Source organism: Macaca nemestrina, chromosome Y, assembly GCF_043159975.1.
Source record: "Macaca nemestrina isolate mMacNem1 chromosome Y, mMacNem.hap1, whole genome shotgun sequence".
Lineage (NCBI taxonomy): Eukaryota > Metazoa > Chordata > Mammalia > Primates > Cercopithecidae > Macaca > Macaca nemestrina.
Genome location: NC_092146.1, coordinates 10,859,286 through 10,874,717, shown reverse-complemented (window position 1 = coordinate 10,874,717; position 15,432 = coordinate 10,859,286). Strand labels below are relative to the sequence as shown.

The 15,432-nt window shown below is 45.5% G+C and overlaps 1 long non-coding RNA gene across 6 annotated transcripts in view; it reads left to right on the top strand.

Annotated features, from left to right (window-relative positions):
• LOC139360976 (uncharacterized) overlaps positions 1–14,797 on the top strand; it is a 36,807-nt gene extending 22,010 nt beyond the window's left edge. For 3 of the 6 annotated variants that reach the window (XR_011618543.1, XR_011618538.1, XR_011618541.1), the window contains 5 exons: positions 2,145–2,218; positions 7,660–7,698; positions 9,346–9,504; positions 10,019–10,393; positions 14,582–14,797. This is a non-coding gene — a long non-coding RNA (uncharacterized lncRNA). The remainder of the gene's footprint in view (positions 1–2,144; positions 2,219–7,659; positions 7,699–9,345; positions 9,505–10,018; positions 10,394–14,581) is intronic. The other 3 variants (XR_011618540.1, XR_011618539.1, XR_011618542.1) reach the window with 3 other exon arrangements.
• Positions 14,798–15,432: the final 635 nt, after the last annotated feature.

The following is a 15,432-nucleotide window of genomic DNA, read 5'->3' as shown; positions in this document are numbered from 1 at the left end:
CAACACTCTCACAGAAACACAGAATGTGGCAGTCCCTGAGGCTGTGTGGATCTGCAGAAAGTCCTATCTAGGAGAGAGCATCCCAGGGGAACACAGGTGGACTTTACCTAGAAATCAGAGTGGGGCAAGTTTCAAAAAGACTCAAACCTACAAAATTTAGGCAAGCCTGAGGAATACTGCAAATCTTTTAAAACCTTAGGAATGTCATGGTTTATTCCTGGGGCTCTGCTTAATGATTCTTCAGGCTGGTCATGTCTGCCCTTTCCTAGGTTCACCAGACTATGCTGAACACTCCACGAAGAAGACAGGTGAGAGTCCACAGCTGATGCACCTCCACAGAGGTCTCCTCCTCCACCAAGTTGCAGGCACTTTTCTCTAGGCAATGGTGGCATTCATTGTGACACTAGACAGAGCTCACAATCAGACCTGTGCCCTGAGACTAGAGCATGGGCATTCATGATGTAGGCTCGGAACCCTGGCTGTCAGAGCTGTGAGACTGCTTAAGCAGAAGGAAATAGTACAGGCAGAGCTGGTCTGGTATCGCAAAAAAAAAAAAAAGGTTTCCTGTGATAACCCGCTGTGGGATTCCAAAATTCTTGATCCTGGGCCCCTTCAGGACATGTCTATGGTCAGAACCCTCTGGAAGAGGATGCATTTCTAAACTGTGAGGTGGTGCCTGAAAACTGCTCTTCTGACTCCATTCTCAAAAGAGGCTGTGTGCAAGAATTAGGTTTCTTTAAGATTGGAATATAGTCTGGTGAATTGTTTAGGGTTTCTTGTGTAATGGAATCATACCTGAGGCCCCAGAGGCAGGTGTCAGCAAATGGTGGCTGATCCCCTGACCTCACTGCCTCCCTTCATTCTGGACCTTGCAGGGGATCCCTGGGAAAGGTAGGAACCATGAAAAAGGCAAGTCCAAAGTGGAGCAGTGTTCTCTCACCATGAACTGGCATCTCATGGGTGCAGATGAGGTTGAGACAGTGTCTCAGAGGCTGTCTTTAGCAATTCCAAGCCTGAAAACCATGTCCAGTAGTCCTGTTGAGGGGTAATGTGCACCCAGCATGAAAGCAAAGAAAAATCAAGGCTCACCTGAGAGAATGAGCTGACCAGAGCTGGAGTCCAAGAAACATTAAAAGATTTCTGTCAGAGGAACCAAAAGCCTCCTGCAAAGTGCAAACAACCTCAGCCCCCATGTTGAGACCACAACTTACAAGCTGGACACAACCAGCCTATCTATGCCAAGTCCTTTTTGCTTTCTAAAATTGGTGGCAGCAAGAAGATCTTTATAGAGAATCAGTCCTATCCAGCAACAGCCCAATGAAATACACCCTCCACAATGAGAAAGGACTTGCAGATGAAATGAAACACAGCATAGTTTACAAGGCAAAAGCCTAATATGACTGCCTGCTTCTCATCTTACAAGAATCATGCAGCCCTCTGATAGAAGTGGGAGACCAAGAGTTTCCCTGTTGGCAGGTTAATGGCAATTTATGGTTTTGAAAGTGTCACATCATCTCAGTCATTAAAATGTGACAGTGTTTAAAAGGAAACACCCATGCAACGCATTTCCATGGAAATGTTTAGTTTGGAAGATGTTGAGTCAGATCCTGGAAATTCTAGGCCAATGAGGAACACGAGTGAGGAAAAGAAGAGGCAAGTGTGGAGACCACATCCCACATAGCCTTAGTCCATCCCACACCCCTTTGGATTCCTGTATGAAAGCCCTCAAAGAGGGAGTTTGCCACGATGGCAAAACAAATGCTTCCCGCACCTTGGAGTACTCACACCAGAACACAGGGCCATGGTGTGGACGGCTTTTGGAATTAAGGGAATGCAGAAATGCAGTTAGGAGTACCTTCTGTGTCATCTGTCTTCATTATTTTTGCAGGTTAAGGTGCAGGACTCCATCCACCCCTCATTAGATTGGATTCTCACCCCTGTCTGATGTTATTGTTGCTCACACATACACACAGACATCCAACACTCACAAGACTCTCACAGTAACACAGCCTGGCAGCTTCTGAAGCTCTGTGATTCTGCAGGAAGCCCCACCTGGGAGAGAGCAACCTCAGGGAACACAGGAGGGTTGTACCTACAAATCATAGTGAATTCTCTGTTTTATTGTCTTTCATTCTCTGTTCCAGAATGAAATCCCAGGATGATGGTGGAGTGTCCCCTCATGATGTGAATAACTGCTTGACTGGGAACCAAATTTAAGGTAAATTCAAGGGGCCATGAGGATAGGACTGCAGTGTGTCTTTCTGGGTTTGCTGCAGGACAATGAAACATTGGTTTATGTCTGTTCTTAGGTGTGGTGTGCTCTTCTTTTTTCTAGAAAAGGTGTTTTGTTTTTGTTTTGTTTTGTTTTGTTTGCTTTTGTTTTCGTCTTCAGAAGGAGGTGGTTTGGACCATGGTGCATCTCAGCCAGTCTCCAAATTAACTGCAGATTCATGATCCACATAAAAATATAGAACATGGAGCCCTGCAGCAGAAGCAGAGCCAGGCAGAGGGGCCACCAAAACGTTGGGAGGCTCAAAAAAAAAAGAAGCGCTGTAGGGCATTTCCCACATTCAATTAAGCAGTAAGTAATTTACTTACTTTCATGCAAACACATACACACACTAAGCCACACATATACATAGACATCCAACACTCACAACATTCACACAGTAACACACAGCCCAGCAGCTTCTGGCGCTGTGTGATTCTGCAGGAAGCCACACCAGGGAGAGAGCAACCTCAGGGAACACAGGCAGGCTGTACCTGGAAATCACAGTGGAGTAAGTTTCAAAAAGACTCAGCCTCACAGCATCTAGGTAGGCCTGAGGCATCCTGCAGATGTTTTTTGATCTTCAGGAAATTTGTGGTTTATTTCTGGGGCTGTGCTTGATGTTTCTCAAGGCTGGCTCATGTCTGCCCTCTCCTATGATCATGGGAATATTCCATGGACCACACAGGGAAGGCAGGTGAGAGTCCACCACTGATGCACATCCACAGAGGTCTCCTTCACTGCCATGTGGCAAGGACTCATCATTAGGCAATGGTGGCATTCAATGTAACACTGGCCAGCATTTACAGCTCAGGCCTAGTGTCCTGAGACTAGCGCATGAACATTCCTGAGGCAGACTCGGACGCCGGGCTGTGAGTGCTGTCAGACTGCTTATGCAGAGGAAAATGGTACAAACAGAGCTGGCCTGGTATTGGGAAACAGGTTGCCTGTGATAACCCACCATGGGACCTAGAAATCTCAACCTTAGTGCCCATTCATGACATCTCCATGGTCAGGTCCCACTGAATGAGAAGGTGTCTCGAGACGGGGAGACGGTCACTGAAAACTACTGTTCTGACCCAATTCCCAAAAGAGCTGTGTGCAAGACCCGAGTCCTGTGGGGGTTCAAAAATAGTCTGGTGAGAAGTTGAGTGGTCTTTGGGTGATGGAATCATACATGAAATCCCTAAGGTGCATGTAAAATAAAGGTGTCCAGGCCCTTACCCTCACTGCCTCCCTTCATTCTGGTTCTCGCAGTGGCTCTCTGGGAAAGCTAGGAACTACAACAAAGACAAGTCCATGTAGCAGCTGTGATATCCACCTCAAATTGTCTTCTCACCAATGTAAATGACATTGAGACAGTGTCTAAGATTCTGTCTGTGGCAATAGCAAGCCTGAAAAGGATGTGAAGTAGTGAAAATCAGGGGACTATAGAACCCCATGAAATCAGCAAATTATTAAAACTTGCCTGAGAGAATGAGCAGACATGTGCTGGAGTTCAAGCAACCTCCCAAGATTTCTGTCAGAGGACCCAAAATCCTCCCATAAAGTGCAAACCACATCAGCTCCCACAAGGAGAACATGACCCACTACCTGGAGCACAGCCAGCCAACCCAAAGTCCTACCTGGAGCACAGCCAGCCAACCCAAAGTCCCGTTTGCTCCCTAAAATCCCTGATAGCCAAAAGATCTGTGGTGAGAGGCAATTCCATGCAACAACAGCCCAAGAAAAGATCCCTTTCACAATGAGATAGTACGTGTAGATGAACTGAAACAGAGCCTAGATTAAAAGGCAAAATCTAGACACAGCTGCCTGGTTCTCATCCTGATCATGCAGCCCTCCCAAAGAATTGGGAGAATAAGAGTTTCCTTGTTGGCAGATGAAATGGAAATTTACTGTTTTAAAATTATCACAACTGCCCAGTCATTAAAACATGAGAGTGTTTAGAAGAAAACACTAATGCAATGAATTCCCAAGAGGGCCGTCCTCCATGAACTGGGAAATGTTTAGCATGGGAGATGTTGAGCCAGACCCAGAAAACCCTATGCTGATGAGAAATGTGGAAGTCAATCAAAGGAGAGGCAACTGTGGAGACCACATTCCACCCAGCATCAATGCATCCTACTCCTATTTGGCTCTAGGTATGAAACCCCTCACATCAGGAGTTTGACAGGATGACTTCAGTTTGCACTACAAATGTTCTCTGCACGTTGGAATACTGCCACCTGAACACTGACCTATGGTGTCAACTGCTTGTGCAATTAGGGGAATGCAGGGATGCAACTGGAAATACCTCCTGTGTCGTCTACCTTCAACTATTTTGTAGGTGAAGGTGTGGGACCCCATCCACCCCTCACCAGATTTTTATTCTTACCCCATCTGTCCTTATTGTGCTCACACTCTCTGTTCCAGAAGAAAATCCCAAGACGATGGAGGAGTGCCCCTCATAACATGTAACACCTGCTCAGCTGGGAACCAAATTTGAGGTAAATCCTAAACAGGACTGCTAGTGTTTCTCCCTGAGTTGGCCACAGGACAATGAAAAACTGGTTGATGTATTTTCTTGGGTGTGGTGTGCTCCTCTTCTTTTTTGAAGAGTGGCTTTGTGTTTTTGCAAAGTGAGGTGATTTGCAGCCTAACAGGTCACAGTCAGTCACCCAATTCACTGCAGATTCAAGTTCCACAGAAAAATTAAAAACATGGATCCCAAGCAAAGCAGCAGAGACAGGCCACCAAAAATTTGGGAGATTCAAAATAAATAAATAATAAAAAAATATAAAAGAAGGGCTGCAGTGCATTAGCCACATTTCTTTAATCAGACTCCAATTACAGGCACACACACACAATAGGATACACACAATACCATACACACATACAGCCAATGAAACACTGAGAGATGTCTGTTTTTCCATGTGGTGTGCTTCTCTTCTATTTAGAAGAGTGGATTTTATTTTTATGGTGGGAGGTGATTGGGATGTCAGCTGGTCTCAGCACACCTCCAAATTCACTGAAGATTCAAGATCCACAGAAAAATTAAAAAACACAGAACTCAGGAGGCAAGCATAGAGACACAGACAAACAGGCCACCAAAAAGTTTTGAAAAAAAAAAAAGTGCTGAAGTGAGATAGCAACATTCCTTTAAGCTGACTCCACTTACATGGACACACACAATACCACACACGTGCGCAGACACCCAACTCTTGCAACAACCCCACAGAAACACACTGTCTGGCAGCTCCTTAAGCTGTGTGATTCTGCAGTAAACTCCATCTGGGAGGGAGCAACCCAGAAAACAAAGGCTGGCTGTACCTAGACATCACAGTGGGGCATGTTTCAAAAGGACTCACCCCTACAAATTTTAGGCTGTCCTGAAAAGTCCTGCAGATCCTTTGGGGTTTTTAAAGATTTTGTGGTTTATTCCCGGGGCTGCGCTTGATGTTTCTTCAGGCTGGCTCATGTCTGCCCTCTCATAGGATCATGGGAGTATTACATAGATCACACAGAGAAGACAGGTGAGAGTCCACCACCTACTCATCTCCATGGAGGTTTCCTTCTCTGTCAAGACTTGGAGCTAAGCAATGGTGACATTCATAGTGATGCTAACCAGTGCTCACAATCAGGTCCAGTGCCCTGAGACTAGCGCATGTGCATCAGTAAGCCAGACTCAGGTGCCCAGCTGTTAAAGCTATCAGCCTGACTAAGGAGAGAATAATGGTACAGGCAGAGCCCAGCTGGTATCAGAAAAAAAGGCTGCCTGCAAAAACCCACTGCAGGACTCTCAAATTCCTGACCTCAGGGTCCCTTCCAGGTTACCTCCATGGTCAGGTCTTGCTAAAGAATGAGGCCTTTTGTGACTGTGAGGTGGTCACTAAAAACTGCTCATCTGACTCCATTTCTGAAAGAAGCTGTGTGCAGGAATTGTGTCCCTTGGGGATTGGAATATAGTCTAGTGTGTTGTTGAGAATTTGCTGGCTGATAGAAACATAGCTGAGACCCCAGAAGTGTCCGTGATAGATGGCTGGGCTCTTTACCTCACTGTCTTCCTTCATCCTGGGCCTTGCAGGATCTCTCTGGGAAAGGCAGAAACCACAACAAAGGCAAGTCAAAGTTGCAGTAGTGTTACCACACCTCGGACTGGCGTCACACAGTTGCAGATGAGGTTGAGACAGTGTGTCAGAAGTGGTCTGTGGTGATGGCAAGCTGAAAAGTGTGTCCAGTAATGCTGTTAAGGAGCACTGTGGATTCCCCATGAAAGCAAAGAAAAATCAGGGCTCAGATAAGAGAAAGCTGCTTTGTGCTGGAGTCCAAGCAATATTCAATAATGGCTGTCAGATAACCCAAAAGCCTCCTGCAAAGTGCAAATATTCTCAGCCCCCACAATGAGATGTAGACCAATGAGACACAATGAGACTTGCAACACAGCCAGACTACCTGAAGTCCCTTTTGCTCCCTGAAATCCCTGACAGCTAAATAATCTGTGGCCAGAGGAAATTCCATCCAGCAACAGCCCAATGAAAGAGTTCCTCCTTGATGAGGAGGCCATGCGGACTCCATTTTCCCCTCACCAGATTGTATCATCGCCCCTATCTGCCTTACTACTGCTCACACTCTATGTAACAGGATTAAATCCCAAGATGATGGAAGAGTGCCCTGTCATGACATGAAGCACCTGCTGAGCTGGGAACTGAATTCAAGGTAAAATCATTAGGCCCTGTTGACAAGACTGCTAGTATCTCTCCCTGATGTGACCGCAGGACATTGAGAAGTTAAGAGATACATGTTTTTTTGGTGTTTACCCTCTTTTGTCTAGAAGAGTGGCTTTTTTTTTTTTTTTTCAGGGAAAGGCAATTTCAATGTCAGCTTGTTTCAGCATGTCTCCTAATTCACTGAGGATTTATGAGCCACATAAAAATAAAGAAGATGAAGTCCTGCAGCCAAAGCAGAGCCACAGACACAGACCAATAAAAGGTTGTGAAACTCACAAAAAAGAAGGGCTGCAATGTGTTAGCCACATTCCTTTAAGCAGACTCCACCTACAGGCACATACGCACGTGCACACACACACACAAACCACACACAATGCCACACACATACAAAGACATCTGACACTCCCAACACTCCCATGGAAACACACAATCTTGCAGCTCCTGAAGCTGCATGGTTCTGAAGGAAGCCCCACCTGAGAGAAAGAAATACTGAGGAACACAGGCAGACTGTATCTAGAAATTATAGTGAGGCAAGTTTCAAAAAAACTCACTCCTGAAACGTCTTAAAGGGCCTGAGGATTCCCCTGAAGATTCTTTTGGATCATTTTTTATTTCATGGTTTAGTTTAGTTTTAAGGCTGTGCTTGAGGTTTCTTCAGGCTGACTCATGTCTACCCTCTCCTAGGATCATGGGACAACCACGTGGATACCACAGAGAAGACAGGTGAGAGTCCACCAGTGATGATCCTCCATGTAGGTCTCCTTTTCAGCGAAATCCCAAGGACTTGTCGCTAGGCAATAGTGACACTTATCATGATGCTAGTCAGAGCTCACAATCAGGCCTGGTGCCTTGAGAGTAGAGCATGCACATCCATGAGGTAGGCTCATGTGCTGGCTGTCAGAAATGTCAGCCTGCCTAAGCAAAGGAAAATGGTACAGGCAGAGCAGGTTTCGTATGGGCAAAAATGCTCCCTGTAAAAAAACAAAACAAAACAAAACAAAGCAAAAAACAAAAACAAAAACAAAACACTACAGGACTATGGGACCCTGAAAGTCTCAACCTCATGGTACCTTTGGGCCATCTCTATGGTCAGATCCCACAGGAGAGGAAGGCATTTTGAGACTGTATGGTGGTCGCTGGAAATTGCTCTTCTGATTCCATTCTCGATAGAGGCTGTGTGCAAGAATGAGGTGCCTTGGGGATTGGAATATGGCCTGATATGTTGCTGAGGGTTCTTTCCATGGTATTATAATACCTGAAATCCCAGAGGTGAGTGTCAATGAAGGATATCTGGGCTCTTGTCCTCTTTGTCTCTCTTCATCCTGGTCCTCACAGGTCCTCTCTGGGAAATGCAGAAACCCCGAACAAGGCAAGTCCAAGGAGTAGCAGTGTTCTCACACCCCAGACTAGCCCCTCATGTGTGCATATGAGGTTGAGACAGTTCTCAGAGCCCTCTGGTGTGATTACAAGCTGGAAATTGGTGTCCAGTAGTGCTGTGGAGGGGCACTGTGGATTCCTTATGAAAGCAAAGAAAAATAAATGCTCACCTGATATATCCAGCTGCCTTGGGCTCTAGCCTAAACAATGTTCAATGATTCCTGTCAGAGGACCCAAAAGCCTTCTGCAAAGAGCAAACCACCTCAGTCCCCACACTATAAGGCAAAGACCCAAAACATGGAGCACAGCCAGCCTACCTGAAGTCTCTTTTGGTCTCTGAAATCCGTGGCAGCTAAATTATCTGTGGCCAGAGGTAGTTCCATTCAACAACAGCCCAATGAAAGAATCTCTCCACAATGAGAAGACTGTGCAGACGAGAGGCTAGATCACCAGAAAAACATGGGACACAGCTGCCTGCCTCTCATCCTACAGGAATCATGCAGGGATCTTATAGAAGTGGAAAAAAAAGAGTTTCATGTTGGCAACTGTGACAGAAGTTTATGGTTTTAAGAACATCGAAACTGTCCAATTGTTAAAATATCCAGTGTTTTAGAAGGAAATAGTCATGCAACACATTTCCTTGAGGATCGTTCTCCATGAACTGGGAAACATTTAGTTTTCCGAGTCATTGAGACAGGCCTAGGAAACCCTATGCCGACAAGGAACATGGAAGTCAGGAAAAGAAGAGGCAAGTGTGGAGGCCACATCCCACCCAGCATCAATTCATTCCACTCTCATTTGGCTCTGGGTATGAAAACTCTCAAATTGAAAGTTTGCCAAGTTGGCCTCACTTTGCACTCCAAATGTTCCTTGCACATTGGGGTACTCCCAACGGAACACTGGGCCATGGTGTGGACTCCTTGTGCATCTAAAACAATACAGGGATGGATATGGAAGCACCTTCTGTGACATATGTCTTTATTTTTCTTGCAGACAAAGTTGCAGGATCCCACCCACCCCTCACCAATTTTATACTCACCCCTATCTGACATTATTCCTGCTCAAACTCTGTGTCCTGGGATAAAATCCTGAAGATGGAGGAGTGCCCCTTCCTAAGGTTAAATACCTGCTCAGCTGGAAACTGAATTTGAGGTAAATTCAAAAGGCCATGTTGAAAGGATTGCTAGTGTCTCTCCTTGGGTTGGCCACACAAGAAAACAGTGGGAGATGTTGTTTTTTGGTGTGGTATGCTCCTTTTCTTTCTAGAAGAGTGGCTTTTCTTGTAGAGGAGGTGATTTGGATGCCAGCCGTTCTTGGCCTGCCATCCTGGCACACTCCTGATTTGAGGGCTTTAATACCTAGAGCCAAATAGAGAGGAATCAATTGATGCTGAGTGGGATGTGGCCTCCATACTTGCAGAACCACACGCTCAGGAGATGCCAGGCTGTGTGTTTCTGTGGGAATGTTGTGAGAGTTTCTTTTCTGTGTGTGTATGTGGGTGTGTTTGTGTGGGTGTGTGTCTGTTTCTGTAAATGTGAGTCAGTTTATACGAATGTGTCTAATACACTTCAGTCCTTTTTTTTTAATCTTAAAACCTTTTGGTGGCCTCTCTGTGTGGCTCTGCTAGGCTCTGGGGCTCAGTGTTCTTTTTTTTTTTTTTTTGTAGATCAGGAATCCACAGCAAATTGGATGGCCCCAATTTGCACTGCAAATATTTCTTGCAAGTTGGAGTACTCCCACCTGAACACCGGCCTATGGTGTGGACTGCTTGTTGTGGAACTAAATGAATTCAGGGATGAAGTCAGAAGCACTTTCTCTGTCATCTGTATTCTTTTTTTTTCCTCTTTTTTTCTTTCTTTCTTTCTTTTTTTTTTTTGCAGGTGAAGTTGCATGACCCAATCCACCTCACGCCAGATTGTATTTTTACCCCTATCTGACCATATTGCTTCTCACATTCTACATCCCATATGAAATCCCAAGAAGTTGGAGAAGTATCCCCTCACGGCATGAAGCACTTACTCAGCTGGGAACCAAATTCGAGGTAAATTCAAGTGACCTTGTTGACAGGACTGCCAATATCTCTCCCTGGGGGAGAGGGTTGGCCACAAAACAATGAAACACCTGAAGATGTCTGATTTTGGTGTGGTATGCTCCTCTTCCTTCTACAAATGTGGCTTTTTTTTTTTTGCAAGGGGTAGTTATTTGAATGCCCACAGGTCTTAGCATGCCTCTTAACTCACTGCAGATCAATGATCCACAGAAAAATGAAGAACAAAAGGCCCCACAGCCCAGGCAGAGCCATGCAGAGTGGCCACCAAAAAATTGGGAGATGGGAAAAAAAAGAAATGCTGAAATGTGTTAGCCACATTCATTTAAGAAGACTACATTTACAGGCACACACACACATGCACACCATGCCACAAACACACACAGACATCCAACACTCACAACACTCCCAAAGAAACAAACAGGTCTGTAGCCCTTGAGGCTGCTTAGTTCCACAGGAAGCCCCACCTGGGAGAGAGCAACCCTGGGGAACACAGGTCGATGTACCAGAAATCATAGTGAAGTGAGGTCATAGAAGAATCACCCCTACAGCATATAGGCAGGCCTGTGGAATCCCACAGATCTTTATGGGGGGCTTGGGGGGAATTTGCTATTTTTTTCTGGGGCTCTTCTTGACATTTCTTCATGCTGGATCACTTCTGTCCTTTCCTAGGATCATGGGACTATCCCATAGATCACACAGAAAAGACAGGCAAGAGTCCACCACTAACACACTTCCATGGATCCCTTTATCTCTGCTAAGCAGCAGAGTCTTGTTTCTAGGCAAGATGGTGACATTCATTGTGATGCTATCCAGAGCTCACAGTCATGCCTGGTGCCCTGAGACTACTGCAGGCACATTCATGCAGCATAGTTGGGTGTCCAGCTGTCAGAGGTGTAAGCCTGCCTAAGAAGAGAAAACTGGTACAGGCTGAGCCAGCCTAGTATCAGAAAAGAGACTCCAAGAGAAAACAAACTGTGGGACCCTAAAAGTCCCAACCTCAGAGCCCATTTGGTCTCTCCATGGTCAGGTACCACTGGAGGAGAAGATTTTTGAGACTGTGAGGTGGTCACTGCAAACTGTTCTCCTGACTCTATTCCTCAAAGAGGCTGTGTGCAAGAACTGGGTCCCATGGGGATTGGAATATAGTCTGGTGTGTTGTTGAGAAATCCTTGGCTGATAGAATCATACCTGAGACTTCAGAGGTAACAGCAAAAGATGGCTGGGCTCTTGATCTCACTGCGTCCTTTCATCCTGGGCCTGACAGGGGCTCTCTGGGAAAGGCAGGAACCATGAAAAAGGCAAGTCCAAGTCAGAGCAGTGTTTTCACACCTCGAACTGGCCTCTCGCTTGTGCAGATGAGTTTGAGATAATGTCTCAGAGGCCATCTGTTGCAATGAAAAATGTGAAAATGGTGTCCACTAGTGCTGTTGAGGGGCACCGTGGATTCCCAATGAAATTAAAGGAAAATCAAGGCTTGCCTGATAGAATGACCTGCCTTGTGCTGGAGTGCAAGCAAAGTTCAATGATTCCTGTCAGAAGACCCAAAAGCTTCCCTCAAAGTGCAGATGACCTCAGCCCCAAAAATGAGTCAATGACCCACAACCTGGAGTTCAGCCCACTTAACTGAAGTTCACTTTGGTCTCTGAAATCCCTGGCAGCTAAATAGTCTGTCATGATAGGCAGTCTCATCCAGCAGCAACCCAAGGAAAGAGTCCTTTCACAATGAGAAGTTTGTGTATATGAAATGAAACAGAGGCTAGATTACCAGGCAAAAGCCAGACACGGCTGCCTATTTCTCATCCTACAGGAATCATGCAGCTTTACAATAAAAGTGGGAGAACAGGAATTTCCTTGTTGGTGGCTGTAACAGGCATTACAATGTATAAATATCAAAGGTGCCCCGTCATTAAAACATGACAGTGTATAGAAGGAAAAACTCAGACAATGGATCCCTATGAGGATTGTTCTCCATGAACTGGGAAAGGTTTAGGGTGGAAGACATTGATTCAGACCCAGGAAACCCTAGGCAGATGAGTAACGTGGAAGTCACGAAATAATAATAATAATAATAAGAAGAAGAAGAAGAAGAAGAAGAACAACAACAACAACAACAACAACAACAACAACAACAAGAACAAGAACAAGCAGCAGCAGCAGCAAGTGTGGAGCCCACATCTCACCAGGCATCAATCCATTCTACTCCCATTTGGCTCTGGGTATGAAAGTCCTATAATTGAGAGTTTGTCAGGATGACCCCAATTGGCACTTTAAATATTCTTTGCACTTTGGAGTACTCTCACCTGAACACCGGGCCATGGTGTGGACTACTTATGTAATTAAGCGAATGCAGGCTGGTAGCATCTTCTGTGTCATATGTCTTCATTTTTTTTTTCAAGTGATGTTGCCGGATGCCATCCACCCCTCATCAGACTGTATCCTCACCCATCTGACCTTATTGCTGCTCACACTCCATGTCACAGGATGAAATCCCGAGATGATGGAGGAGTGCCTTCTCACAATGTGAAGCACCTGCTTGGTTAGGAAGTTAGGTAAATTCAAGGGGCCTTGTGGATAGAACTGTTAGTGTCTTTCCCTGGGTTGGCCACAGTACAATGAAAAATGGGAAGATATCTGATTAACTGCAGACTCATGACTGACAGAAAAATAAAGAAGTCAGAGCCCTGTAGCCTAAGCAGAGCCACACATCAAACCTCCAAGAAACTGGGAGACTAAAAAAGAAAAGAAGCACTGAACTGTGTTAGCCACATTCCTTTTAGCAGACTCCACTTACAGACACACACACACACACAAAATGCCACACAAAAATGAGGGCACCCAACACTCGCAATACTCCCATAGAAACACTGCTCTTCTGTCTCCATTCATGAAAAAAGCTGTGTGCAAAAAACACACAACCTGGCAGCTCCTTATGCTGAGTTCAAGAATTTCAGAGTCCCGCAGTGGGTTTTCAGGTCCCATGGGGTGTTTGGAATATAGCCTGGTATGTTGTTGAGGGTTCTTTGCATGATAGACTCATACCTGAGACCCCAGAAGTGGGTGTCTGTGAAAGATGGCTAGGTGCTTGACCTCACTGTCTTTTTTGAGGGGGAGGGGATTCCCAAGGACTCTCTGGAAAAGACAGGAACTATGACAAAGACAAGTCCAAGGTGGAGCACTGTTCTCACATAGCATGGACTGGCCTCTAACAGGTGCAAATAAGGTGGAGACAGTGTCTCATTGTCAGTCTGTGGCGAGGGCAAGCCTGTAAAGGTTGTCCAGTACTGCTGTTAAGGGGCACTCTGGATTCCCCATGAAAGTAAAGAAAAATCAAGTCTCGCCTATGAGAATGGGCTGCCTTGTGCTTGAGTCCAAGCAATGTTGATTCCAATGAATAGACCCAAAAGCCTCCTTCAAAGTGCAAATAATCTCAGCTTCCACAATGAGACAATGTCCCAAAACCAGGAGAACAGCCAGACTACTCAAACTTCCCTTTGCTCTCTGGAATTCCTGGCAGCAAAATAATCTGTGGTAAAAGGAAGTTCCAAATTAGAAGTCCCATCCAGTTACAGCCCAATAAAAGTGTCCCTCCACAATGAAGACGCCATGTAGATGAAATAAAACACAGGCAAGATTACCACGCATAAGCCAGACATGGCTGCCTGCTTCTCATCCTACAGGAATCATGCAACCTTCCGATAGAAGCGGACGAACAACAGTTATGTTATCAGCGGCCATAATGGGAATTTACGGTTTTAAAATTATGAAAGCTTCCCAGTCATTAAAAAGTGACAGTGTTTTGCAGGAAACCCTCAAGCAATGGATTCCCATGAGGGCCATTCTCCGTGAACTGGGAAATGTTTACTGCGGAAGTCATTGAGCCAGACCCAAGAAACCTCACGACCGAGGAGGACCATGGAAGACAGGAGGAGAAGAGGCAAATGTGGAGGCCATATCCTACCCAGAATCAATAAATTTATCTCCCATTTTGTTCCAGGAATGAAAGCCCTCAAAGCAAGAGTTCTCCAGGATGTCCCCAATTTGCACTCCAAATATTCCTTGCACATTGGAGTACTACCACTTGAACACCAGGCCATAATGTGGACTACTTTTGCCATTAAGGAAACAAGGTGATGGAATTGGAAGCATTTTCTGTCTCATCAGTCTTTATTTCTTTTGCAGGTGAATGTGCAGGACCTCACCAGATTATATCCTAACCACTATCTGACCTTATTGCTTCTCACACTCTATATCTGAGGATGAAATACCAAGGTGATGGAGGAGTGTCCGTTCAGGATGTGAAGCACCTGGTTGGCTGAAAACCAAATTCAAGTTCAACCAGCCCTGTGGAGAGGACTGCTAGTGTCTCTCCCTGGTTACAGGACAATAAAACACTGGAAGATGTCTGTTTGGTGTGCTCCTTTTCTTTCTAGAAGAGTAGCTTTTTTTTCTTTTTTGCAGCAGGAGGTGATTTGGATACCTGCAGGTCTCAGCTCACCTCACAATTTAGAGTATTCATAATTCAAAGAAAAATAAAGAACACAGTGCCCCACAGCCCAGACAGAGCCACACAGAGCAGCCACCAAAAGGATGAGAAACTTAAAACGAAGCACTGAAGTGTGTTAGCCACATTCCTTTAAGCAGACTCCACTAACAGTCACATGCACACAAACACAGACAATGCCACAGGCACATGCAGACATCCAACACGCACAGCACTCCCACAGAAACACACAGGCCAGCAGCTCCTGAGGTTCCATGGTTCTGCAGTAACACCCCCCTGGGAAAGAGCAAACCAATATAACACAAATGGGCTGACCTATAAATCACAGTGGGACATGTTTCAGAAAGACTCACACCTACAATGTCTGGGCAGGCCTGAGAAACCCTGCAGACGCCTTTGGATCCTTAGGGATATTGCAGTTTATTCCTGGGGCTCTGCATGCCTTTTGCTGGAGTTCAAGCAAGGTTCAGTGATTACTGTTAGAGGACCAAACATGCTCTTGCAAATTGCAAACAATGACAGCCCCCAA